Source organism: Lepisma saccharinum, chromosome 4 (genome assembly GCF_977018435.1).
Source record: "Lepisma saccharinum chromosome 4, izLepSacc3.1, whole genome shotgun sequence".
Classification (NCBI taxonomy): Eukaryota; Metazoa; Arthropoda; class Insecta; order Zygentoma; family Lepismatidae; genus Lepisma; species Lepisma saccharinum.
Window position 1 is genome coordinate 81,763,308 of NC_139232.1, and position 27,990 is coordinate 81,791,297.

Here is a 27,990-nt window from a genome sequence, read left to right on the forward strand (position 1 = left end):
ATTAGACACAAGATTTGCATTTGATGGCCTTTCATTTTCTATAAAATCAGGTCGTTCATTCGATACAAATCAAAAGTTTTTCTTCTAGAATATTGCTTATTAAGCTGACGATAGTGGTCGGTAAGTAAGAGAAAATTTATTTCATTTTTGAATCATGAACAAAATCTTGTTACTTATTACAACTCTGTCATGGAGGAGGATAGTTTTGTATTGCTCCTAAGTAGGTTATGTGGAGATCTTTATGCACACTAAAATCACACAGAATACTAAAACATAAGCATTGATGACACCCGAGAGGTGGACGGCCGTACAATAGTTCGCCTACCCACCCACAACTCCGCCACAACGAAGATAAATTATACTTGTCCTCTACGTTGTCCTAAGGGGACAAGTTGGTTGACTCCACTAATCGACATTTCAACCTTCTCAAAGATCTCCAATAACAATGACTCCTCTTCTTTCCGCAAATGTGCATTAGCATTTAGGAGAACTTCAATACTGAAGCGTTGCTTTAGTTTTGATTTTAGTGTTATCTGGCAATTGGAGTAGTATAAAATGCGATATTACTGGAACACAATAGTCTGACCCCCCCCCCCAGATTGGCTTTGGCTACACTTAAAACTAGGTCAAGATGCTTATATAAGCTTATTGCCTACAGTGTGCTACTCTGTCGAATCCAAGAATTTAGTAAAAAAGCCCTCGGGGATTTCCCGTGAAAAGTATGACCCCCCTCAGATTGATTTGGCTACACGTACAAAAGCTGCATCTGACAGATTGTTGTCCATAGGATCGTAAAAAATATGCCCCTCTTGGCATTGTTTTGGCGACACTTAAAACTAGGCCCAGATGCTCATATGAGCTTATTGCTTTTAGTGTAATATTCTGTAAAGTTTAATCTTATTAGCTAGATACACACACACACACACATACATACACACATACACAAGTTTACTTCTGGTCTACTTCTATTGCATCATGTTGCACAACAAATTATTATGCAATATTAAGCAACAAATTATTAGGCAATATTATGATGACCTGTATCTAACGTGCTGTTTTCTGATTGGTTGGTTATGACGTAATGCGATGAGGTGGTGTCTTCTGATTGGTTGGTTATGACGTAATGCGATGATGTGGTGTCTTCTGATTGGTTGGTTATGACGTAATACGATGATCTGGTGTCTTCGGTTTGGTTGGTTATGACGTAATGCAATGATGTGGTGTCTTCTGATTGGTTGGTTATGACGTAATACGATGATGTCGTGTCTTCTGATTGGCTCACTGTTTCAGATGTTTTCAACGCGGTCTGCGCTTAGGTTACTTAAAGAGTTTTTGCATTACAGATCAGTCAGTATTGTGAGAGTGGTTGAAGAGTACGGACGTGTTGCTAACTATTTTGGCCCACATGCTTATGACCATATTCTTGAACCCCCTCTGAGTTGATTTAGAACAGACTCGTATAGACTGGACTACAAGTCTGTTTGGTTTGATATACAAAAATTCTTATTATTCATATTAAATGTATTTCTGGTATACTGAACGAAAGGCTTATATTTTGTATAAAGTAATCTGATATTTGACACAACCAGATTGTCTGTTATAATCCACTCATATTTAGAGTCAGGCAGATACACTAATTTATATCTATCCCAATTTGTTATACTTGAATAATATCTATATATATTGTTCATAGTAAAATCCTACTGCACACTCTGTTTTTCTATATGTATATAAGTTTCTAAGCTGATGCTCTTAATCTGAGTTTTATACAAGATGAATGTGGTTTCTACTACATAACACGCATTTGGGGCATTAGGTCATTGCTTCTATATGTACACGACATACCTTTGTGGTGGTAGGTCGTTGCTCGACACGCAGTAGGTTTCTTCAGGTCGTTGCTTCTGTATGACATGCGCTAGGTTATTGATTCCTCTACTTAACATGCCTATGTGGCGATAGGTCATTGCTCCTCTATGTACACGACATGCCTGTGCGGACACGCATTTGTGGCATTAGGTCATTGCTTCTGTAGATCAAAGTTTATTCTGCATGACATATTTTTGTGGTAGTAGGTTATTAGTTTTACGACCTGTCATAATTTGTCAGACACCTACGGGTTTTTTCAGTTTTTTTAAGTATATAGTTTTATTAAGTATATAGTTTTTGATTTGAGCCCCAAGAAATTATATATAAATACCAAAAACCAAAAATAGTAATACACTAAGTATACATACAAAGCATACAAAACATACTGCTGAACCAAACTGATATTTTGTATTAAGTATATAGTTTTGATTTGGACCCCAAGATATTGTATATAAATACATACGACGAAAAATGCCAAATCAAAAATATTGTAATCAATGCAATAAGAATATATCTAGCCCAAATTGGGCTAAGCACCAACGTAATTGTGATCCTGAGAAAATGCCAACTAAAATATGCCCAAAATGCCATAGAAAATTTAGCATGGCATACTTCGATAGGCATATAGGCGCTTGTTCCGCACTGGTATCTATATCGTCCCTACTGCCATCTACATCTTCTTCTGGTCTAAAGGGAAAGCTTATTACATCTGATAATACTAGACCAGCAAAGCAGCCACGAAAGCACCCATTGATAGTAGTTTTAATGGTCAACTAAGGGATTACCGTTTCATATCAGAGCCAAAATGTGATATTAAGCATTTTTTTAATAGTGTAAATTTTGATGTGCAGGCTATTCTAAACGCACAAAACGGCTCTTATAAGCTATCCCTCAAATTGTATACTCAATATAAGAAACCAAACAGTACAAAATTTATACAGCCCCACATAACAAAAATCTACCTGTATACTCAAATACAAACTTAGACGAAATACTAAGCAGGTTGATAGACCAATTGCTTATGCAACATTCTGAGTTTGCTGCTAAAGAATCAGGATGGAGTCTTTGTGGATCTCCACACAGGCTCTATGTTAATATTTCTGAATTCAGAACTCTACAAGGTTCTACATATCTGCCTTTACCTGACAATATCAAAAACAAAAAAGCCGTACTTAACGTAGAAAATACCGACCAGAAATGCTTTTTGTGGTGTATTTTGGCTGCTTTGTTTCCAGTTTTAAATAATCCACAGCGAATAAGTCATTATAAACAGCACGAACATAATTTTGATGATGTTATTGATGGGTTAAAATATCCAATGTTTGTCCAGAATATCGATAAATTTGGAAAAAAAAAGGCCAGAGATAGCAAAGGCCGACCATTATATATTAATGTGTTTTCTGCTGCTCGTGGCGATTGCTTGATAGAACCTCTTAGAATCAGCAAACTTGATGATGACTCTGCTGTCCCGATCTATCTGCTCTTAATTGATAGAGACGGTTCTTACCATTACACTCTGATACGCAATCTTCAGGCTTTAGTCAGAAAACAACTAGGCAAATCCAATAGAATATACAAGTTGTGTCGAAGATGTTTGACTGTGTTTGATGGTCAAAAAATAGTAAATGGTGTTGATGAAGAGAATACCGAAATTGCTAAAAACAAGTTGGCTGAACATATAAAATACTGTGGCAACCATAAACCTGTTCATATGGCTATGTCTAAACCAAACGAAAATGCCAAATTCAAAAAATTCGAAGCCTTGTTGCGGCACCCAGCATATTTAGTCTGTGATTTTGAATCAAATCTCAAACCGCTTGCATTCTGCAGCCAAGATACCGAAGAGTCTTCAAGTACACCGTATCAGCTACATGAACCTTCTAGTTTTTGTTATGTGGTTGTACAGAATAGTGTTGTTAGTAAATCATACTTATACAGGGGCCAAGATGCTGTTAAAAAAATTGCACGTAAAATATAAAATGAGTGCCGTCAGATAGCCCTCAATATTTTGTTAAAATCAGAACCTATGCTACCTTTAACAGAGGATCAAATCGAAGATTTCAACAGTACAGAAAAATGCCCGGTATGAAATTCTGAATTTTCGGATACAAATATCAAGGTGCGTCATTATCGCCATACGGACGGTCGATATATATACAGGCTTTGTGTAGTAGCTGTAATATTAAGATCCAGAGACCAAAATTTGTCCCGATAGTTTGCCACGGTGCATCTAATTATGATTTTCATCATCTGATCAGATACGAAGGCTTTAAGAAGCAGGATTTAAATATTTTAGCACAAAATGACGAAAAATATATAGCTATTAACAAAATAATCAGTGTTAATGGCAGGCCCATATACCTAAGATTTTTAGATTCATATAGATTTCTGTCGGCTAGCCTTGTCACTCTGGCGAGTCACTTATCTGATGCCCAATTCAAAATTACGTCTGACACGTTTCCAAATTTGGACCTGAAATTGATTAGGCGTAAGGGTGTATACCCATACGACTATGTTACCGATTTTTCCAAATTTGACGAGCATGCTCTGCCACCGCAACAAGAGTTCTACAGCAAGCTCAGAGCATCAGGAATTAGTGATGGTGATTATTGTCATGCCCAGTTGATGTGGACTAACTTAAATTGTCAGAATCTTGGTGATTATCATAAATGCTATTTGGCACTCGATGTAACGCTCTTAGCCGATGTACTTGAAGCATTTAGAGCATCCTCAATACAAAATTATTACCTTGACCCGGTCTATTTTTACAGTGCTCCAGACCTAGCATGGTCTGCGATGTTTCTGAACACTAAAATAAAATTGGATCTGATCCACGACCAGGACATGTATCTGTTCATCGAACAATGTATACAAGGGGGCATGGTACAATGTTCTCAAAGATATGCCAGAGCCAACAACAAGTGTGTTTCCGATTATGATTCTGTGCGACCATCAAACTATATATTTTATGTGGATGCCAACAGCCTGTATGGTTACGCCATGATGAAAAAACTGCCATATGCAGGGCTTGAGTGGGTCGAAGATTTCAACATTGAGGTTCTTCAAGACTTTGATCACAGTGACTATGGCCTGTTCTTAGAGGTCGATCTGTCAATTCCTGATAATTTTCACAGCCAGTTTTCTGATCTGCCGCCCATTGCTGAGTTCCAGTGTCCGCCTGGCTCTAAACAGAAGAAGCTAATGATGACTCTAGAGCCAAAACGGGGTTATGGCATATACTACAAGAACCTCCAGTTCCTGATGCGCCACGGTGTTAAAGTAACCATGGTTGGCAAAGTCTTAAGGTTCAGGCATCAAAATGGTTGAAGGCATATATTGATACAAATACCGAGCTTCGAACACGTGCGGTAACAAAAATTAATAAGACCTTGTTCAAATTGATGGTCAATTCGGTGTATGGTAAGACCATAGAAAATGTCAGAAAACATACTGATGTCAAATTGGTTACTGGATCCAGCCAGAGCAAAAAATTGGTAGCAAAGCCCAACTTCAATTACAGAAGAATTTATGACGATATTCTGGCGCTTTTTAACATGAATAAAACAAAGATAAAGTTTGATAAGCCTATTCATGTAAGGGCTGTAATATTAGAATTGACCAAATTACACATGCTGGAGCTTTATTACGATGTTCTGAAGCCTTTTTATGGTGATCGTATAAGACTGATGTATATGGACACGGATAGCTTTATTCTTGATATTCAGACAGAAGTAGTCTATCAAGATATAGCGCAGCCTGCATTGCTTGAATATTTCGATACCAGCGAATTGCCTGGCCATCTGAATATTCAACCACACAACAAAAAGGTGCCTGGCAAGTTAAAAGACGAGACACTTGGCGATGTTATTGTAGCATTTGCTGGGTTAAAGGCCAAGGTGTAGAGCTTTGAAACATCCAGTGGTGCTGTTACTAAAAAAGCCAAGGGCGTTGGTAGAGTAACTGTAGACAAAGAGCTCAGATTTGAAGATTACGAAGATTGTCTCAAATCATGTAGCACAATCAGAACATCAGAATGCAGAATCCAGAGTGTGGATCACTTGTTGACTACAAATATTGTAAGAAAAGTGGCTTTGGACCCACATGCCGATAAGAGATGCGTTTTATCATGTGGTATACATACTCTACCATGGGGTCATTGTGACTTGATAAGTGGCAATCGATGCCAAATCACAGAGCATTGTTTGCAATAAATAAACGTGCCGATGAACTTATTTCGGTTCAAAAAACAGGCTGTTATGGACCTGCCAACACCAGCACCCTCTCCTGATATACAGTCTATGCTATCTAAACTAAGTGGTTTGTTAATTATTCATCTGAATAGCATACTTACAGATGTTGATGTTAATATAGGTAAAACATTATACATATTTAACAACAACTTAAACTACTACCAGTTACCTGTAGGTAGTCAATTACAATTTATTACAACCCCCGAGGGTAATGTCAAGGTTTCAGTAGTCAGAAATATTTACAGGATTAAGCACTCATATATGGTTTCTGGCACTGTATATACTGTCTCTGCCGGTGACTGTTTATATATTGAGGTTCTGGGACACAATGACAAGCTTATACCTCTTTTTACAGAATTAAGAATCAGATACTCTATAATAAATAACCGCTAAACAACACAATGCCTAACGATATATTTGGCCATACAAGGCGCGAAGATCACAGCGATGAGAGTCTGATGCTTGATGTCAGAGTCAAAAAATTAAGAAGTGATTTACAAGCTCTGCAAACCACACTCAATGCCAGTCTTCAACTCGAGATTACCAATTTACAATCACAATGCATGGACCCTCTTCTTAAAATCGACTCAGAACTCAAATTGTTGCTCCAGAAATACACTGACTTGGCTACACTCGATAATTTTCAGAGTTTAGAGGAGGCCATAGCAGGTCTTCAAGCCAAATTTAAGACTCAGGCTACCAACTCTGAGCAACTGAAACAGCAACTAGAAGAGCAGATTGGTAGTGTCCAGACACAGCTCCAAACAATTGTCAAAAGCATAATGTCCCAAGATGATTTCGATCTAGTGATTTCTACTTTAAATGAACAGATTCAATCACTACAGATACCTAATCTGGACCCCTTAAACAATGCCATAGCCGAGGTCAAAGAAAAAATTGAGACACTAGAAAATTTTATGAACAACCTACCATCTTCGGATGCTCTGAGTGCTATTACTCGTAGTGTTGCCAACATCAAGCTACAACCAGAGACATACGAGGATTTTGGCAAAATTCAGAGTACCATAAGCCATCATGAGGGTACCATAGCAGCAGTACGCAACGATCTGACAAATGTACAAAAAACTCTGGAGTCCCGTTTACCTGGTATCGTAGACACCCTTGCCAGCGTCCCACAACAAATTACCAAACTTGAAAACCTCAACACCGAATCCGAGCTATCCCATTTTCATCACTTGATCTATGATATTCAAACAAAGCTTGAAATTTTACAACAATCAACACCTACTCAGGCAGACATAACCCTGCTCCAAGATGCTATGCGTAGTGTAGCTGATCCTACTGAATTAAATGCTGTAAAATTGGCCCTTGAGTTTGTGCAGATGTAACAAAATTTCAGGTTTAGTCAAACTATATTTATGTTAGAGTGGACAGTCAAACTCTCTGAAATTATTAGGACCAGTATCAAACAAACATTTTGCAGACTTTATGAAAAAATAATTTCTCTCGTGAGTCTATTGTGTTGATGGTAATGAAAGTACTCTCTCAACATTGGAGTTATGACTTGTAATGGCAAACAAAGCAATTACCGTGATTTAAAATGGTTCGAAAAGTTTCATCTTGGGTAGTTTTTAGTTCAATAACAGGGTGACTATCAAAATAACTCATCCAGAATTCTTAACTTTTTTAGAATTTTTTAGATCTTTTTTACGTCTTTCTTAACGTTTATTAATTAATGGAAATTAGTAATTAAGAAAATCAATATTTATTTAATGAAAACCCCAAACAAAGAGCCAGTTAATATGAAAACTGAAGCTGAATTTAAGGAGAGAAATAGATCTGCTTTACGTATTAATAAATCCTGAGCTGTGTTTGGCAGACTAGCGAGGCTTTGGCGTCTGGACTCACAGCCAGTATAATCTTATGTAGGGCTTGTGTCGGTTGTCCCTATATGTTTGTGACTGTCCATTCATCCATTCTATCTTACCACCATTCATTCTCATCTTCGCGATTAGACAAAGGGACAGAAAAAAGTGAAATAAAATAAACTAAATCAACTAAATAATCATAATGATAGCAAAAATTCTTGACCTCAAGAATAATTTATTGCCTTTTTATCGACTTCTTGACCTGCTTGTTGATTTCTTTACTTTTTCTTGACCATCATGACTTTCTTGACTAGCAGACACCATGGTTTACAATCAAATTATATTGAATATTGAATAAGAATGGTCAACACCTTGTTCCATCAATATAAACCATAAGGCAAGAAATTCTGCTCAGGCATTGAACAGTGACGTTATCAGAAAGTGGTCCCAAAACTTTGTTCATTAAGTTCTTCCGTTTTCCCGTTTGTACTTGTATAATAGCAGGACAAACGTTTTTCTTTTTGGGCAAAGACTGAATCAAAATAAATTTCACTATTGAGTTTGGAAGCGCAGTCCATAGACTTGTAACTTGCATGATTCTTTTATGTTATCTATTTTCCTAATTAATATTATATGACACTCAAAATGTAGGACATTTATGGCATTTTTCAAATTCCTCCAGGACGCCGGACATAAGGCTAAAATATAGGACATGTCCTGAAAATACCAGTTGTCTGTTAACCCTAATAATATCTCAAAATTTTTTACAGTATATTTTACAAACAATTCAAACATTCGGAAATTCTGACACTATATACCTATATACACACACACGCACACACACACACACACACACACACACACACACACACACACACACATATATATATATATATATATATATATATATATATATATATATATTTGTGTGTGTGTGTGTGTGTGTGTGTTTGTGTGTGTTTTATATGTCAATTACTGTCATCTACTAACTTTCTTTAAGATCTAAAACTAACACATTTTTATTCGTTTTTTTCATTAAAAATACCTTTTTTCTTTGGAGCTTTATTTCATAGGCAATAATTCTCTTTGTAAGTAGATATATAGAAGTATAAAGCACATTTTAATATATATTTTTGGTGTTTTCTATTTTTATCGGCTTTCTGCCCTTTTGGGCTACTATTTATTATGGAAATAACTGATGGTTAGATAAATAAAGTGACACTCACAAAGAAATAGCGGTGCTTGGGTGGGGACATAACACGGAAGTTAAGAATCTTTATTTACCTCACGTCATTAATTTTGTTATTATTTAATATTTTAGACAATGACTAAATGGGCAGCAGTAGTTTTGGTGCTTCTCGTGTGTGGCGTTGGTGCACTAGCTTGGAATTCCCCGTTTCCTCCTGTTGGTAAGTTCGACATCTTTGAGGTTATGTCAACATACGTGTAAAAATGGAATATTTACAGGTTTCTGCGTTGGTACACAAGTTATTAGTGCTATCATGAAAAATTTATTCTTGGTGTAAACATAACAGAAGCTTATTTAAGAGAGGATATTGGACTTCAGCCAAGACCATCTTGAGGTTCAGGCCACAGCACTCAGTCAACACCTCATCATCTGTAGGCGATCATCTGAACGGTCGTGTAAACCCATTGTCGTATTTTTATTATAGAGAATTAAGGTATATTTCTTTCTTTTATGATGTTAAATTTTGACATTTACCCTCCCGACGAAAATAGTAGAATATTGAATATTTACACTAAAATTTTCATTCAGGAAGACACTATGACCATAACAAAAATTCCTACCATAGCACAAAGAAAGATTTGAAAACCGTTAGAAACTTCCTGGCGGAAAAATTTAAACATTGTATTTCTTTGAAAAATATTATGCGGAATATTTGTCAGCTACAGTAAAACTCGTTACAGCTTTTGTATGAACGTTTGTATGTACAAATCAATGGAATAAATCAAAATCCCGAATGTTCGGTCGACCGTAAACTTGCCAAGATACCTAATCAATTAAATTTTCTTTAACTTTACCCAAAATTAATCAACCAGATAATGCAGATATTCTGTGTAGCTATACAATCTTAATACAAAAACTTAATTTCTATAACCTCTCAGCAAATGTGAAAGAAATTGGTACAAGGGCAATGTTACATTTATGTGAATAAAGAATAAATACTAAATTTCGACCCTTTTGACTTTATTGAACGATATATATAATAAACAAATTAAATCTTTTCATTGTCGTTAGTAGGATGTGTGTCAAAGTTTCAACACTTTTATTGAAAGAAAAACACTAACTAACTAACTCTCTAGCCTTCTTAAACCCGAAGGTTCATGGCTGCAGCAACACAGGCCTTCCATCTTTCCCTATCTTGAGCAAGATCTATATACTCTTTTCCATCCCTACCGAATTCCCTTATGTCCATCTTCGCCTTGTCCTTCCTACAGGTCTCTTACCATCAGGTTTCCCAACAAGAATCCTGTAAACTAGGGTTTATCGTAGATAAGAAAACGAAGAATGCTATAATAGACTTCACACCAATAAATGAGAGAATATGCACCACGAGGGTCAAAGGGAGACTGTTTAACTAACTAACTAACTAACTAACTCTCTAGCCTTCTTAAACCCGAAGGTTCATGGCTGCAGCAACACAGGCCTTCCATCTGTTCCTATCTTGAGCAAGATCTATATATTCTTTTCCATCCCTACCGATTTCCTTTAGGTCCATCTCAACGTTGTCCCTCCATCTTCGTCTTGGCCTTCCTACAGGTCTCTTACCATCTGGTTTCCCAACAAGAATCCTGTAAACTCCTCTTTCCTAACCCATTCGTGCCACATGTCCTGCCCACCTAAGTCTTCTTGATTTAATTATTCTAATAATATCTGGACATGAGTACAAATTATGTAGTTCTAAATTATGTAACCTTCTCCACTCACCTGTCTCCTCATCCCTTTTAGGTCCAAAGATTTTCCTAAGGATTTTATTTTCAAATACTCTCAATTTATGTTCCTCTTTCAATGTAAGGGACCAAGTTTCACACCCATATAATACTACAGGCAAAATTACTGTTTTGTATATTTTAACTTCTAGTTTCTTAGATATTAAACGAGAAGACAAAAGTTTATGAAGAGAGAAGTAACATGCATTTCCTGAATTAAGCCTACTTTTTATTTCCTCTTTAATATAATTTTCATTTGTTAATATTACTCCTAAGTATTTGAATTTGGAAACTGGTTCAAACGAGTTGTTATCAATAATTAGATTTTGATTATTACCTAACACTTGGTTTCGGCCTGTAAGCATATATTTAGTTTTCTCTTTGTTAACTTCCAAACATATCTCTTTAGCAGTTTTGAAAAATATTTTAGCATTATTCTTAATTGTATTCACATCATCCCCCAGTAAGTCTACATCATCTGCATATGCTAACAACTGAGTCACACCATTTAATTTTAGTCCTTCTTTAGTTTCTTTTACCTTCCTTACAGCATATTCTAAGGCAAAATTAAAGAGCAATGGAGATAATGCATCTCCTTGTTTTAACCCATCATGAATTGTAAATGTGTCAGACATATTATTACCCACACGAATTTTACTTTCTGTTTCACTGGTGCATATTTTTATCATACTAACAAGCTTCTTAGGTATTCCAAACTCTACTAATATATTATATAATTTATCTCTTTTGACCGAATCATATGCTTTTTTGAAATCAATGAATAGCTGATGGACATTTTGATTATATTCCCACTTTTTTTCAAGTGTCTGTCTGATGTGAAAAAATTGATCTGTAGTTGATCTGTTACGTTTAAATCCACATTGATAATCACCTATAATTTCATTAGCATATGGGGTTAGTCTTGTTAAAAGAATGTTAGATAATATTTTATATGTTGTTGAGAGTAGAGAAATTCCACGGTAATTATTGCAGTTCATTTTATCACCTTTTTTAAACACAGGAACAATTATGGATTCTTTCCACTGTTGAGGGATTTCTTCTTTATTCCATATTAAACAAATTAATTGATGAATTTGACATATTAATGAATTTCCACCATATTTAATTAACTCAGCTGGTATAAAATCAATGCCAGGTGCTTTGTTATTCTTTAGCCTTTTAATAGCATCTTTAACTTCAGTCAAGTTAGGTTCTGGAACTAAAGGTTCCGCTCTGTGGACTTCATTTACTTCTGATTTATCTCCTACATGGACATTTAAAAGGTCATTAAAGTAGTTCTTCCATCTATTTAGAATATCGCATGGGTCAGCTAGAAAATCACCGTCTTTATCTTTTATCAAGTTTACTTTAGGTTGCCACCCCTTTCTAAATTCATTTACACCTTTATATAAATCTCTGATATTTTTATTTTTGCTGTTTGTTTCAATTTCGTCAATTTTGCTTTTCAAGTAATCTCTTTTTTTACTTCTAAACGTGCGGTTAACTTCTCGCTTTATTCTATTATAATTGCTTAGATTTGTATCATCCGAGTTATTTAACCATCTAAGTCTAGCCTGATTTCTTATTTCTATTAGATTATGACATTCATTATCAAACCACGGCTTACTTTTTCTTGGTTTATGGTATCCTATACTTTCTTTAGCTGCTGATTCTATTGCATTACGTATGTGCTCCCAATTCTTATTTACGTCTGTTTCATTTATATTTTCATCATCATTTAAATCCTGCAAAACATCAAATCTATTTGACAGTTTAATTTGGTAATCTTTCTTAATTCTTTCATCAACAAACTTTCCTGTATCAAATTTTATAACTTTTAGATTTTGTTGCTTATGATTTATCACTGAGAGTCTTTCTCTTAATTTAGCAATTACTAAATAATGGTCACTGGCACAGTCAGCACCTCTATGTGTACGAACGTCAATTATACTAGTATGCCTTCTCTTATCAATGAGAATATGATCTATCTGATTATGAGTTTTACCATCTGGAGAAGACCAGGTATATTTATGGATATCTTTATGTTTAAAAGTGGTACTTTTCACAATTAAATTCTTTGAGGTTGCAAAAGTAATCAATCTTATACCATTATCATTACTTAATTCATGAAGACTTTCTTTACCAATCGTGGGTTTAAATGTCTCTTCTTTGCCAATCTGTGCATTACAGTCACCTAACAGAATTTTCATATCATACTGAGAAAATTTATCAAAGACCTGTTCTAACTCTGTATAAAAATCATCTTTATTATTATCATCTTTATTTTCCGTTGGTGCATGTATGTTTATTAAAATAATTTTACACCACCTACCCTGTAAAACTGCATATGATATCCTATCATTAATAAATTCTACTGTTTTAAGAGCCGAGATAAGTCTATTATTTATGAAAAAGCCTGTTCCAAAATTATGATTTTCAGTACCACCATAGAAAAAAGTATAATTTTTAGTTTTACAATTCCCTTCTCCTGGCCACCTAACTTCCTGGACAGCTACTACATCTAATTTATACTTCACTATCTCATTAACTGTACACTGAAATGCCCCAGGCCGGTAAAGGCTCAGAACATTCCAGGTGCCTAATTTAATATCCTTATTCCTAATGAAGATCTTATCCTTAGTCCAGGGACCTCCCAAAGTAGTCCCCACCCGGAGATCCGAACGGGGGACTATTTTACCTCCGGAATATTTTACCTTGGGAACATCCATGGCCTTATATTTCTGTTTCTTGACATGTCTTTTTACAGTGCAGAGTTGTCAGATCTACGCCTAACCCCCAATATGAATGGAGGAACTACTACACAAGACAAACACAAACATATTAGACAGCACAATTACTACACAAGACGAACACAAACACATCAGACAGCATAACTACTACACAAGACACACACAAACACATCACAACTATAACACAATATAAACATACACACACCACAACTACTACGCAATATAAACAAACAAACAAACAAACACAAACACAAACACACACACACACACACACACACACACACACACACACACACAAATCATTAATTAAATGAATAAATACACCAATAAATGAGAGAATATGCACCACGAGGGTCAAAGGGAGACTGTTTAACATCACAGCAATCTGTGTTTATGCACCAACTGAAGAGACTGATGATGAGATCAAAGATGAGTTTTATGATAAATTGGAGTACGTATACGATACAGCACCACAACATGATGTAAAATTAATAATTGGAGTTGTAAATGCCAAAATAGGAAAAGAAGACGTTTTCAGAAAAACAATTGGCAAAGAAAGTTTACATAATGAAAGTAACGATAATGGACTACGTATAATAGACTTTGCCGTAAGTAAAAGAATGCTGGTTAAAAGAACTCAGCTACAAAGAAAGAACATAAAAAAAGAAACCTGGATTTCACCAGATGGGGAGACAAAAAACCAGATAGATCATGTGATAATAGATGACAGACACTCATCAGATATAACAGATATCAGCAGCTGCAGAGGAGCAGACTGTGGATCGGACCACTTTCTAGTCAGAATCAAATATAGACAAAGAATTGCCTGTTATAGAAATAGTAAAGGAAAGAAACAAGAAAAATACGATACAACGAAGGTAATAAAAGATAAAAGGTACAGAGTAAGATATAAAGAGACATTAAAGAAGAGATTGGAAGAGAAGGAAGAGGAATGGCAAGATTCTGAAATAGAGGGAAAATGGAAAGCAATAAGAGACAGCATTCAACAAGCTGCAGAAAAGGTACTGGGTAAGAAGAAACCAACGAGATGAAACGAATGGTGGGATGAGAAGTGTGATAAAGCTATAAAAGAAAGAAATGACGCAAGGTTAAAGACTATAAACAGAAATAGAAAAGGAAATAGAGAAGTGTTCAAAGCGAAGAGAAGAGTGGCCGATAAATTGTGCAGAAGAAAGAAAAGAGAGTACGACAAGCAAAAATTAATAGAGATAGAAACGTCATGGAAAATTAAGGAAAAGAGAGATTACTTCTGGAAACTGAAAGAAGAGAAGAAAGGATTCCAACCCAGAGTCGCATTTTGCAAAGATAAGGAGGGTAATCTGATAGGAGATAAGGAAGGTATATTGAACTGATGGGCAGAGTACTTTATTGAACTTTTGAATGGAGATAAGAATGAACAAGAGAAGGAGAATAAGGATATGGGAGATAGAGTGGAAGAAAGACCCTTGAGGATGGAAGAGGAAGATAAAACTGACATGGAAATGGAAGAGACTAACAAAGATTTGATTAAGCCCCCTTCAAGACAAGAGGTTAAAGAAGCAATTAGAGAACTAGCAAACAATAAAGCCCCAGGTGACGATAATATAAATGCAGAATTATTGAAGGCAGGAGGGAACATTATAGTAGATAAATTGGAAGAGCATACAAACAAATATGGGAAGAAGAAAGAATGCCACAACAATGGGGAAGAGGAATTATATGTCAAATACATAAAAGTAAAGACAAAACCGTATGTGAAAACTTTAGAGGTATCACACTCCTCAATATGGCATATAAAGCATTTGCTAAGATACTAGTCAGGAGACTTACACCACTAGTTGAAAAGATGATTGGAGAATACCAATGTGGTTTTAGGAGAAATAGGTCAACTACAGATCAAATTTACTCAATCACAATGATAATGGAAAAATGTTATGAATATAATATAGACCTGCATCATCTTTTCATAGACTTCAGACAAAAAACAGACTTCAAGAGAAACAGACTCCTAAAAATCATGAAAGAAATGAAAATACCAACGAAATTAGTTAAAATAACAGGAATGACATTAAGCAATACAACAAGTAAAGTAAAGATTGAAGGGGAACTTTCAAGAGAATTTCAAATAGAGAGAGGAGTAAGACAAGGAGATGTCATGTCAACCCTGTTATTCAATATAGCATTGGAAAAGGCAATTAGACATTTAAGTATAAATCCAGGAGGTACAATCTGTAACAGGATGAGTCAGTGCCTAGCTTATGCAGATGATATTGATCTTATATCACGAAACAAAAAAGAACTAAATAACGAATTTAAAAAATTAGAAGAGAATGCAGAGAATATAGGATTACAAGTCAATTTACAAAAGATTAAATACATGCTCGCATCAAGAAAAGAGTCCACAGCCAATGAAAGAACGAAAAAGGTAGGAGACAAAGAATTTGAAAAATGTGATAATTTTAAATATCTAGGATCGATAATAAATAAAACAAACAATGTATCTGAGGAAATTAAGGCAAGAATAGTTGCAGGCAATAGATGTTCACTGGGACTCAAGAAAGACATAAGCAGAAAAAACAAGATTAATATATACAAAACAATTGTACGCCCTGTAGTGACATATGGGTCAGAAACTTGGACGTTAGTGGAAAAGGACGAAGAGTTACTAAGAAGATGGGTGCGGAAGATTTTGAGAAGAATTTTTGGGCCAGTAAGAGAGGAGGAGTTTTGGAGGATGAGAACAAACGTGGAAATACAAGAACTATATAATAATTCAGATATTGTAACAGAGATTAAGTGTTGACGAATTAGATGGCTGGGACATGTATGGCGAATGGAAGATGGTAGAGTGCCAAAGAAGGTGTTAACAGGAGGACCAGGTGGCCGAAGAAGAAGAAAAGGAAGACCTAGAAAAAGACTGGGAGTCCGGAGCTGGAGGAGGAAGGCGATGGATGGAGACGACTGGAGGCTCGTCGTGAAGGAGGACTTGGCCCTGCAAGGGCTATAGCGCCAAGGAGGGAGTAAGTAAGTATCCTGTAAACTCCTCTTTCCTCTCCCATTCCTGCCACATGGCCTGCCCACCTAAGACCTCTTGATTTAATTATTCTAATAATATCTGGACATGAATACAAATTATGTAGTTCTAAATTATGTAACCTTCTCCACTCGCCTGTCTCCTCATCCCTTTTAGGTCCAAAGATTTTCCTAAGGATCTTATTTTCAAATACTCTCAATTTATGTTCCTCTTTCAATGTAAGGGACCAAGTTTCACATCCATATAATACTACAGGCAAAATTACTGTTTTGTATATTTTAACTTCTAGTTTCTTAGATATTAAACGAGAAGACAAAAGTTTATGAAGAGAGAAGTAACATGCATTTCCTGAATTAACCCTACTTTTTATTTCCCCTTTAATATCATTTTCACTTGTTAATATTACTCCTAAGTATTTGAATTTGGAAACTGGTTCAAACGAGTTGTTATCAATAATTAGAATTTGATTATTACCTAACACTTGGTTTCGGCCTGTAAGCATATATTTAGTTTTCTCTTTGTTAACTTCCAAACCTATCTCTTTAGCAGTTTTGAAAAAAATTTTAGCATTACTCTTAATTGTATTCACATCATCCCCCAGTAAGTCTACATCATCTGCATATGCTAACAACTGAGTCACACCATTTAATTTTAGTCCTTCTTTAGTTTCTTTTACCTTCCTAACAGCATATTCTAAGGCAAAATTAAAGAGCAATGGAGATAATGCATCTTCTTATTTTAACCCATCATGAATTGTAAATTTGTCAGACATATTAATACCCACACGAATTTTACTTTCTGTTTGACTGGTGCATATTTTTATCATACTAACAAGCTTCTTAGGTATTCCAAACTCTACTAATATATTATATAATTTATCTCTTTTGACCGAATCATATGTTTTTTTTAAATCAATGAATAGTTGATGGACATTTTGATTATATTACCACTTTTTTTCAAGTGTTTATGCTCTTTTTTTTAAAAAAAACATATTAATATTTCGATCTTAGCATTCATTTGGAAAATAAACATTTGGAATATTTCCTTACACTGTGTTTACACTCTGTTAATAAAATCGTGAAGAATGTTAGTGAATTATGAAATATTAACACTGATTTAATAATCAAAATTACGAACATCGAAGCTTCAAAGACAAAGAATAGAATAACAGTTCACATGAAACAATTTTATAAAATGTATTACACTTGTAATTCATATTAACATAGCTAGGTAATAAGAAGCTTTCTGTGTGAAAACATTTGTGTTTGAAACATAAGCAAATATATTCCTAAATAATTTTACACACGAATATTTCATCAAAGTTCTTGTTACACATCGTACCCTTGTATTTGAATTCATAACATATTCGTATCTTCCATTAGTCTTCGATTAGACTAAAGAAGCATAAAGCGGAGTAAAATAAGAATGCAAGTTTTCTTTCATTAAGCATACTTTGAAACTAAAAATTTGTGTAAATTATATGAATATTTTATCGAATGCTTGCATAACAGTTACACTAACAAACTGCTTTGGTAAATATTACCGTAATATTTTAAACGTTGACTAAATCTTGAAACAAATTAGGCTCGGGTACCCTTTTCTACACCCTCGATTTTTCGCACATTTCAAATATTCTCGTTACAAAATTTAGTTCTTCATAATAAACGATGTTTCTAAATAGCGCGGAAAGTATTTTTTTAGATCTACGTGCTAAGAAACTTACGTTTTTTATGAAATTAAAATTCCTTGCGGAATGCGGAAAACAGTGAGAAATAGTGTTGGGGAAGGTGACTTCGGCCAATTTCTAACATGCCTTTAAAAGGGACTCTATAGATACAGGCGGTACCCAGTGTTAAGTTTGCTTTTGCATGCCTCCAATGAAATCCCTTCCATAAAGTTTCATTATCTCAGCTGTTATTTTTTTTTCAGATTCTGGCGCGTTGTTTGTTCAGCTTTGCAATGGCACTGCTAACTTCTTCAAGGCTAGGCCCATCCTTTCTCCCGTTCATTCATTTGTAGGTTCTTCCCTATCGTGTTTCTGTCCTTGCTTCCTTTCATTGTCATTCTGGTTCTTGTCATTCAATAGTTCATTAAAATGTTCCTGTCATTTGGTTAAAATTTGCTGGCCATTGCTTAGCAGTCGTCCATCCTTATCCTTACATACGCGAGTATATCCTCCTGTTTGTAATCCTACTCTCATTTCATTGACATTTCTATAGAATCGTCTACTTTCTCGTTTTGCATTAAATCCTTCCACTTGCCTCATCTTATTTTCCTCATAATCCTTCTTCTTCCTTTTATGTATTTTCTTTTCTTTCTTCCTCAATTCCTTATATAATTCTAACTTTGTTTTTGTAAAGTAGCTGTGTATCATATTTCGATAAGCTTCATTTTTCTGCCTGGTTATCTCCCTACACTCCCCATCAAACCATTCACTAGAGTTTTGTTTCTTCATTTCCCCTATTTCTTCATCAGCCACCTTTACTATTACGTATCTTATGTTGGTCCATCCCTCACTGCTACTACTATTCATAACACCTTTCAATTTCCTCAGACTGTTAGCAATCTTTTGCTCATACCTTTTCCTTCCGTCCTTTTCCTTTAATTTATTTATGCCATATCTTGTAATTTCACTTCGTTGTCTCCCTTTTATACAAGATACTCGGTTCCTAACCTTAGGAATAACCAGGTAGTGTTCTCTATCCACATTAACTCCTCTAAAAGTACATACTACATCTAAAATTTTAGATTTGTGTTTACTATCTAAATGTACAGGGTCTATCTGATAACTTCATCCAGCATCCGAAGTTCTCCATGTTGCTTTATATATATCTTTATGAGGATAAAAGGTTCCTGCTATGATCATTTGATGTCTATTTGCGAAATAAATCAGTTTTATTCCGTTATCATTACTCTCGTGATGCAGGCTTTGCGTTCCAATCACTGGTCTAGCCCAGGTTTCCTGGCCTACCTTTGCATTAATATCTTCGAGGATTATTTTAATATAATATCGAGAGCAGAAATCATAGGCCATCTCCAATTTATCATAGTAGGCATGCTTTTCATCCTCAGTTAAAATCCGTTTGTGCGTGGGTTGTTATCAAGCTGTAGTTATGAAATTTTCCTCTAACTCTTAAAATGCAGGTTCTGTCATCTATTGCCTTAAAATCCATTACAAGATTTATCAACTTCTTCTTTATTAATATCCCTGTCCCAAATTCATGTCTATCTCCACAGCTATAGTATATTACTGTATCTCTTTGCTCCAACACATTCTTCCCAGTCGTCCACCTTACTTCCTGTAATGCAAGAATATCAAGCTTGAATTACTGAAGTCTTCGATAAGGTTTCTTAAGGCCCCAGTTCTGTATAGGGATAATATGTTCCATGTTCCTAATCTCATAACCTTTTCCTTGCTTCTTCGTCTTACATGTTCCAGTCCGACTCTCTGATTTGAAAGCTTCTCAACTGTTGGTGTTTTTACTAGGAGGAATGGTCTGTCCTACGCCAAAACCCCAAATTTGGGGGACCAGGATTTTCCATTGGGGTTTACTCCCCTCTACAATATCACTACAATATCTGGCTGATTAAACAATTCCTGTACTTCCATATTTGTTCTCATTCTCAATCCCTCTTTATCTCTTACCGCTCCAAATATCCTTCTCAGTATTTTCCTTTAACACCTTAACAACCAATCTTCCTCTCTTACCGACATCACCCAACTTTCTAAACCATACATTACTATGGGTCTTAATATTGTTGTATATATTTTAATTTTTGTGTTCCTACTAACGTTCTTAGATTTAAACATATTTTGCAAAGAAAAATAGCATTGATTTCCTGTATTTCTGTAGCTGTCTTGTTATCTGCTGTTATTATTGACCCTAAAATTTAAAGGCTTCCACTCATTCATATTCTTTTCCATTTATTCTTATGTAAGGTTCTCGTCTGCGTCATTCTTGATCTCCCATCTTCATAAATTTGTTTTTATTTGTGTTCACTTCCAGTCCTAGTGCTTGACTTCTCTCTTCTAATACTTGATACCTCTCTTCCATAGCTTGCTTATTCCTTGCTCGTATTAAAGGTACATCATCTGCATATGATACTATTTGTGTTAGTCTATTTAATATTGTTCCTCCGGGGTTGATTGGTAGTTGTCGGATTACTTTTTCCACTGCTAAATTAAATAGTATTGTAGAAAGTAAGTCTCCCTGTCTCAGTCCTTTCTCTACTTAAAACATGTTTGTCATTTCCTGCTCAACTCTGACTTTACATTCCGTTGCTTTCATTGTAATTTTTGTCAGTCTTATCAATTTCCTTGGGATTCCAAACTCTTCCATTATACTGTAGATATTATTTCTTTCCAGGCTATCGTATGCTTTTTGAAAAATCGACATATATTTGGTGAAGTTCTTTGGTATACTCATAGAACTTCTCCAGCACTTGGCGCAGTAAAAATAGCTATCCCATCATAGAGCGATTTTTTCTAAATCCTGCTTGGTAACCTCCCATGATTCTATCCATCCAAACTTCCAATCTTGTTGCTAAAATTTTACCAAATGCTTTATAAGTTCCACCCAGTAGTGTTATTCCGCGGTAGTTTTCACATTTAGTTATATTCCCTATCTTATGTATCGGGCATATTATTCCTATTGTAAAGTCTGTGGACATTTCTTCTTTTATCCAAACTTCTTCTATCACTTCATATATGGCCTTCTTCACTCCCTCTCCAGCATATTTCAACAGCTCCGATTCTATGCCATCATCTCCTGGCGCTTTATTATTCTTTAGAGACTTTATTACAACTTTTACATCTTCTACAGTTGGTATTATCTCTTCCTCCTCTTCCTCACTTATTTCTTCCTCTTCTTCATCACATTTCTCCTCCTCTTTATCCTCCCCATTGGTTCCGTTAAGTAATTCACAGAAATACTCCTGCCATCTTTCCTTCATCTTTCTTTTGTCTCCAATGAGGTATCCTTCTTTATCCTTGTAGAAAACTGCTCTGGGTTGGTATCCTTTCTTCAGATCTCTTGTTCTCTCATAAAACTTTCGTATCTCATTTCTATCTTTCATTTCATCCAACTCTTCTATTCTCTTTCTCTCAAATTGTCTTTTCTTGGCTCTACATGTTTTATCTGCTTCTCTCCTATTTTCTATATATTCTTCCACTACTTGTCTTGTTCTCCGTTGAAGCATCCTATTTCTGGCATAGTTTCTCTCGTGTATTAGTATTGAACATTCTTCATCAAACCACTGTTCTCTCTTCTTGTTTTGTTTCTTTCCCAATGTATCCTCTGCTACATTACCTATTACTGTTATTAATATTTCCCACTTACATTCTAGTTCTCCTTTTACCCATATCTCCTTTTTTGTTTCTAGTGCCTCCATGAGTTTTTCTTGGCATTCCTCTCTTACTCTGGCATTCCTGAGTTCCTCTACATTATGTTTCATGTTCCTACTTTCCTTTTTTGATCTTTTCACATCAATTTTCTGTCTATACTTGATTCTCACTAGATGGTGGTGTGTGTCTCCATCAGCACCTCTACAACTACTGATCTCCACAATATCTGTGGCATGTCTCCTGTCTATTATAACATGATCCATTTGGTTTTTCGTGGGGTCGTATGGAGACACCCAGGTGTCCTTTTTTATGTCTTTTTTCGTGGGAGCCAAGTACTTTTAATTACAATTTCCTTACTGCTTGCAATGTCTATCAATCTCATTTCGTTATCATTGCTTACTTCATGTAGGCTTTTCTCCCAATTATGCTTCCGTACATCTCTTATTTTCCTACTTTGGCGTTTAAGTCCCCTAGTATGATTTTTACATCGTGTCTTTGTACATCATTTATTTCTTCTTCTAATTTTGAGTAAAAATCATCTTTCTCCTCATCCTCTGCTTCTTCTGTGGGGGCATACTCACAAAACATTGTGATATTGAAGAATTTTGCTCTAACTCTGACTGAGCACATCCTATCATAAATTGCTGTAAAGTTAATAATACTTGGTTTGGTAGACTTTTGGATTAGGAAACCTGTATCATTATTATCAGTTTCTCCTCCACTATACATCAGTATATGTTTTCCAGACGTTATCATTCCTTGTCGTTTCCAGCGTGTTTCTTGTAACTCCATACTTTTCTATTTCTTCTCTTATTTCTCTCAGCTTTCCTGGTCTCTTCAATGTTCTTACATTCCAGGTTGCGAGCATTTTCCTTCTCATTAGTCTTTTCTTTCGCCGGGTCGTCAACAAATTATCCGATCTCCTCCGAGGCAATCTTGTGGTATCCATAACAAGTTCTTTTGACGAGATAGGGAAGTAAACCCTACGCCCAAGCCCCAACCTAGAGGACCAGGATGTATTTAAGGTTTACTCCCCTAGGTAGTTTGGTGTTGCTTTGCCTTCGGAACTTTTCCTACCCCTTGGTTTTCTGTCAGGGTATCCTTCCCTTAGCCTTTGGGGATCCCTCCCCTCCCTGCAAGACAGCAGGGGCTCTGCTTATTTAATGGCGGCACTTCTTCGCCATGTCACAGTGCTGTCTTTGGGTATTTCTGGGTTTTAATGGGTATGATCCTGCCACAGATCACTCTCCAGACCCTGACAGCACTGCCGCCTCTCTCCGGGACTGCTTATTTGGCTATGCCTTATTCGCAGCTAACCATCACATCTGATGGCCATTCGCTATCCGCCACCTGCGACTCGCCCAGTAGCTGAGGACCGCCCTGGGGTCCATTTATGCTATCATTTGTAATGTTTAAGGAAAAGTCATTGTATTTGCTTGAATTCTACACTCGGATGTGAAGCCTTCTTTGATAATCCTTACTTTGCAAATGGTTTCCTTGTTTAGTACTTTTGTGCTGTTCCACTAAATTCTATGTAGATTACATTTTGGTTACTTAGCGTTGCTTTTCTGCTACTTTTGGCTAAATGTGATGATGAGGATGAGTGATGATATGATAAACTTGATGAAGGGACACTCACAAAGAAGAACCAAATGAAGGGTGTGATTCGAAACCGGCACCTCTGGCGTCGTATCGCATTGTGACAACCAATCCGCCACGGAGATCAGCTGAATCCTTTGATTCATTCCATGTATGCGTGACTATTTTCGAAATATTTACTTCATCTTTGTGTGTGTGTGATGTGTGTGTGTGTGGGTGTGCTGTTTGTGCCCATCCATTCTCTTCTCCAGAGGGCGTATTAATTCTCCCATGTAAGTTCGGCCTACCGACACAAAGCTAAAGTTCCGTACACAGACAAAAGTTCCAAGTTCTACAATAATGGAATATTTAATATTTCGACATCAAAATCATCTCGGTAACTCCAAAAGAGGAAGTGTTTATTTTGTAATCTTGGTATAAACCTAGCTTTATTCTATTCGTTACTAATGTATAGTCAGGCATCAAATCATACATTTTTACCGGACTCACTACTACGTATTTTAATGTCAGATATGAATGAGACGCCATGGTTCCTAACAGCCGGTTGCAATTTCTTGGCTGTTTCATCGTCAGATATATATAACTGGTTGCTAATAGTGAACCAATGTTCTCTTTCTATCTCACAATGGCTAGCTGAAATAGTTGAATTCTAAAAAGTGTTGTTGCAGATAAGGAAGAGGAGGGAGTAATTCTGCAGTTTTGCCTGACCTTGTGCTTGTCCGGCCAATAGGATGTGCCTATCTTCCAGTCTGATTTGTCTAGTATAATTACACGTTCTCTCCATTGCAGCTAGAAATGCCGACGCATGTGGATGGGTTAACTGCCCAGTAGGAACGGACTGCATTGGCGCAACATCTGAAGTAAATGGGCAAGGTCAGGCTTCTATAAAATGTGTAGATGATAATCGTAAGTATTTTATCTAGTTATGTCTGTCTGAGTCCCAAATTTGTCACCCGAATGTTTTTCATTACAAGTTTTGCACCTTTTTGTTTCACAAAGAAAAAGTTTCGCTCCCGTCATAAATTAGGGTAAATCACGTGTCAATAGTTGAGATTTTATGTAGGAGCTGGATTCCGATATTTCAATTAGAGGGTTTTGATTAGTCTATAGTTTATGGACTAGCTCGATTCGCTTTTCTGAAGCTTTTGACGAATCCCGTAGATGAGGATGGGTGATGATATGATAAAATTGATGAAAGAGATACTCACAAAGAACATCCATGCCAAGGCCAGGACTCGAACCCGGGAAACCTGGTGTCGTAGGGCGCCATGTTAAATCCTCCGCCGTGGAAGCCGTCTTTTCCAATTGTTGTCCACCTCTTTCTCTCGAAAAGGAAAAAACTACTCTCTAAGAAATTAAGTAAAATCTCAGGCTAATATTGGGTTTTACGTTGATGATGGATACCATGTTGTGAATTGTATGGTTCTGACTAGCCGAGATTTTTACACTAGTTTTGCAACTCTCACAAATTACCGTAAACTTTGAACCCAAGTTTAAAATTGAAATTCTAGTGAAGCCGTAGTATTGTACTACTTTCTTCCACAAAAGAAGGTATACACCTTCAATGTAGGAGGGCAGATCCAGGGGGTCCGAACCCCCCGAAAGATTTATCACGTACTAAAATTAAATAATGAAAAATATAATATTTTAGCCTTTGTTGTATAATTTCCTTTGAACTTATTGGAAGACAAGGACTATATTGGGATCATGCGGCTTTGAAGGAGAGGAATGACATATTTAGGGGGCCAGGGTCCAGACCCCTCCCACACCAAAGGCTTACGAAGTACTAAAATTAAGTAATGAAAATATTAGCATTTGTTGCATACTCGATGGTTATTATTTTCCTTTGAACTTTTTAGAAGGCAAGGATTATATTGGGATCATACGGCTTTGAATGACATTACAGACAAGATTTATGTACACTACTACTCAATATGCATAAAATATTAATCAGAAACTTACTTTTCTCCAATTACATATAATATCATTTTTGTTATTCGATAAATATTCAATTATTCATCTATTTGACATTAATTTCATTGTCAGGTCACTTATTTTTATGTAAATTATTCCGATCTTAACTACAGGTAAGCTACGCAATGAATATGCGCTGTTATATCTCTATTGTTATACAGTATTTTTACCTATTCGGGTAATAATAATATAATATTAATTTATGTATTGTAATTAGTATTAATTTTATTTCATGGAAATATTTTAATTTAAACATTATTATTATTATTATTATTATTATTATTATTACTATTGACACACTTAGCTCTGACCCCCTCCCCCCGAAACATATTTCTAGATACGTGCCTGACCCCTTCCAATTCACAGTGAATCATTATTAAAGAAACGTTCCATGTTAGCGCCCAATCGCGACTTTCAATTTGAGGCTTTTGATGAACACAGTTTTGCACATCTTTTGTACCCTTTTGTTTTGCATAGATAAAGTTTCGCACATCTCTCAGTTTACGTAAAGATCATGTTCCAGCTCCATTTTGGACCCCCAGTATGAATTTCAGTATTTTTGACAAGTGTCCAATTTTGCACTTTCTTGTTCCAAAAAGTTACCACTCCTAAATTAGGGTATACTCATTCAAAGTCGGGTTCCAAGTTAGTGCTCAATCACAGCCTTTGATTTTTAATTTGATATTCATAGCCTTGAACTCTTTTGCCCCACAAAGATAAATATTTGTACTACTCTAAAATTACGATAAATCACGATTTGAAAGCCCCTTGTCACCTGGAATCTGACTTTTGTGAGTGAAGATTTTGACAAGCTAATGCGGTAGTTTTTGGATATTCCACTTCTTTGTCCCACAAAGTTTTGCCACTTATGGCTAATCGTAAAGACGAGGATGAGGGGACGGGTCGTCTTGATTGCGGACAGTCCTAGTTGCGAACACTTGCTGCCTGAACAGAAATAAGATTATATCACCTCGAAGGGATGTGCCCTAATTGCGAGCACATGTTTTTGCCTTATGACCTATAAATTCATCTCGCATTTCGTCTGTCAGTTTTACGAATTTTTAAAAGTGACTCAGCCCACATTTGAGATTAATTAGTTAGTACCTTGTGTGTCACAGTTGGAACAGAAAATTCAGCGTGATTTAAGTAGTCGCTGAAGTATATTTAATTTATAAAAGTGTGGCCTATTTTTTATGCTAATACGTACTGCACGATTCTTAACTGAAAAGAGTTTCGCCAATTAATAATTCTTCTACTTAAATTTCAAAATATATGACAGTGCTCTTATAAAATTAGGAATATTACCAATCTGCTTTGCTCCTCGCCATCCTTGTATCCAAGAAAAACAAAAACAAACCTTCCAGGTTCATTTCCAGCCTAAGCATCATGTGTGAACCTTTAAACTACTTATGAGGTCTTCCACTCTTGTATGTGGCCTACTATTGATTTTGTGGTTCCATCCCTCCACTGCATTACTTGTCCGGTACTTCCTGTTGAAGCAGTTCCACATCTCTTTTGGCACTGAGGAAGTGAGGTTAGAAACATCAGCACACAAATGAAAGTCAGATTACGTCGACAGACTGAAAGAATGAAGTGGCTTTGGAGGGATCAGGTTAGCTATAGTAGATATTCAAAGCAGCTGGCTGTCAGATTCACTACCTTTATTTGTCTCTGAAAACAGGTTTTCCAGTCCTTTGTGTTCGCAATTAGGACGATTTTTGCATTGCTCGCAATTAGGACTGATCGCAATTAGGACCCCACCGAAGGGACTCTCATAAATAACACCAAAGCCTAAACCGGATTTCGAACCCGAGACCCTAGCATCGTATCGTGAAATGTTAACCACTCCCAGTATAAATTCAGAGTTATCCCTGTATATTTTCTGTTGGAAAATTAGTTCAGTTTCAACTTCAAGAGCTCACTTGTCCATATCCTGCCTTCGCAAACGACTTTTTTCTATTCTGCAGAAATTCCTTTACATAACTGATTCGCATCATTCTCACTTGGTTGTATTAATATAGGTTTACGTTAATATTTATGTAATTTGAAAAAATGCAAAACCGAAAACGATTATAGTTTAAATAATATTAGTAGAGTGTTTATGAACCCCTATTACTTTAATAATTCACATACGACACTACAAGACTAACGATTTGAAAAAAAAATGTTTTTCTCTTTAGGCAACGTAGTCGCCGATTTCGAAATAGATTTCTACGGATCAACAAAATGATGCAGGTAGCTGACCTTGTAAAAAAACATTACAATGTAGTGGTTACTGAGGTAATGCATAAAAATAAATACATTGATATTTGTTGAATCATTTTTTATTTCCTTACTTAGCAACAATAATTGCAGTTATACCTAATTTATTTTCCGTTTCCTTCTAGTATAG

General features: G+C 35.8%; 1 long non-coding RNA gene across 1 annotated transcript; it reads left to right on the top strand.

The window, feature by feature from the left end:
• On the top strand, nt 1-27,915 carry LOC145987237 (uncharacterized). The gene is made up of 4 exons (XR_014441634.1): nt 1-120; nt 9,267-9,354; nt 24,414-24,530; nt 27,779-27,915. It is a non-coding gene; the product is annotated as an uncharacterized LOC145987237 (long non-coding RNA).
• Nucleotides 27,916-27,990: the final 75 nt, after the last annotated feature.